General features: G+C 44.3%; 1 protein-coding gene across 1 annotated transcript in view; it reads right to left on the bottom strand.

Annotated features, from left to right (window-relative positions):
- The window catches only part of AP2S1 (adaptor related protein complex 2 sigma 1 subunit), a 15477-nt gene that overhangs the window by 8295 nt on the left and 5342 nt on the right, over positions 1 to 1840 (bottom strand). The gene's annotated exons all lie outside the window — the stretch shown is intronic.

Raw genomic sequence — 1840 nt, forward strand, 5'->3', positions numbered from 1 at the left:
AAAAAAAAAAAAAATCTGTTGAATTCTAAAGGACAATCTTAAATAGGTTAATTTCATGAGCATAAAAGGTAGAGACTTCTAGATTATAAGAGACCGAAGTAGGTGCGGTGGCTCATACCTGTAATCCTAGCACTCTGGCAGGCTAAGGCAGGTGGATTGCCTGAGCTCCCAGGTTCGAGACCAGCCTGAGCAAGAGTGACAGCCTGTCTCTAAAAATAGCTGGGCACTGTGGCAGGTGCCTATAGTCCCAGCTACTTGAGAGGCTGTGGCAAGAGAAATGCTTAAGCCCAAGAGTTTGAGGTTGCTGTGAGCTATGATGCCACGGCACCTTTCCAAGGGCAACAGAGCAATACTCTGTCTCAGGAAAAAAAAACAAAAAAAAAAAAACAAAGAGACACAGCAACCAAAAGCAAAGTGATCCTTCACTGGCTTTGAACAAATCAGCTTTGAAGATGCTGGGGAAACAGGGAGATTTAGGTATGGATTGGGTAATAAAGTAATATGAAAGAAGTATTACCATTCTCAAGTCTGAGAATGGTATTGTGGTGATATAGAGACATGTCTTTATTTTCTGAGATGCACCCTCAAATATTTAGGGAAGAAATGTCATGACATATGTAATTTAATGTCAATCACTACCACAAGGCATGTTTACAATACTATTCTCTGTATTTTTGCGTGTTTGAACATTTCTATACCAAGTTTTTAAAAAGTACCAAAGAGCCAGGTGCAGTGGTTCATGCCTGTAATTCCAGCACTTTGAGAGGATGAGGTAGGAAGATCAGTAAGGTCAGGAGTTAGAGACCAGCCTGGGTAATACAGTGAGACTCTGTAACCACAAAACATGTTTTGTAAAGGTAGCTGGGCCTGGTAGTAGTCCTAGCTACTTGGGAGGATTTCTTGAGCCCAAGAATTCAAGGCTACAGTGAGCTATGATAATAGCATTTTACTCCAACCTGGGCAGCAGAGGCCTTGTCTCAAAATCCAAAAACAAAAATTAAATAAAATTTATTTATTTATTTATTATGTATTTTTTGAGACAGAGTCTCACTCTGTCACCCTGGGTTAAGTGTCATGGCATCATAGCTCACACAACCTGAAGTTCTTGGGCTAAAGAGATCCTCTCACTTCAGCCTCCCACATAGCTGGAACTAGATACCTGCTGTTAACGCCTATCTAGTTTTTTTATTTTTAGCAGAGATAGGGTCTCTCTCTGCCTCAGACTGGTCTTGAACTCCTGAGTTAAAGCAATCCAGCTGCCTCAGCCTCCCAGAGTGCTGGGATTATAGGTGTGAGCCATCCCACCTGGCCAAAAAATAAATAAAATTTAAAATATAATTTAAGGCCAGGCATAATGGCTCATGCCTATAATCCCAGCACTTTGGAGGGCCCACGTGGGAGGATCCCTTGACTTCAGGAGTTGAAGACCAGCAAAAGACCCCGACTCTAGAAATAGCTGGACATTGTGGTGCGTACCTATAGTGCCAGCTACTTGGGAGGCTAAGGGAAGATAATTGCTTGAACCCTAGAGTTTGAGATTGCTGTGAGCTATGATGATGTCACGGCACTCTACCTAGGGCAACAGAGTGAGACGCTGTCTTAAAATAAAACACATCTGGGGCTTGGCGCCTGTGGCTCAAGCAGCTAAGGCGCCAGCCGCATACACCTAAGGTGGCGGGTTCGAATCCCCAGCCCAGGCCCGCCAAACAACAATGATGGCTGCAACCAAAAAAAAATGGCCAGACGTTGTGGTGGGCGCCTGTGGTCCCAGCTACTTGGGAGGCTGAGGCAGGAGACTCGCTTGAGCCCAGGAGTTGGAGGTTGCTGTGAGTGTGATGCC

This window comes from Otolemur garnettii, unplaced genomic scaffold, assembly GCF_000181295.1.
Source record: "Otolemur garnettii isolate 467f Iridium unplaced genomic scaffold, OtoGar3 scaffold00152, whole genome shotgun sequence".
NCBI lineage: Eukaryota > Metazoa > Chordata > Mammalia > Primates > Galagidae > Otolemur > Otolemur garnettii.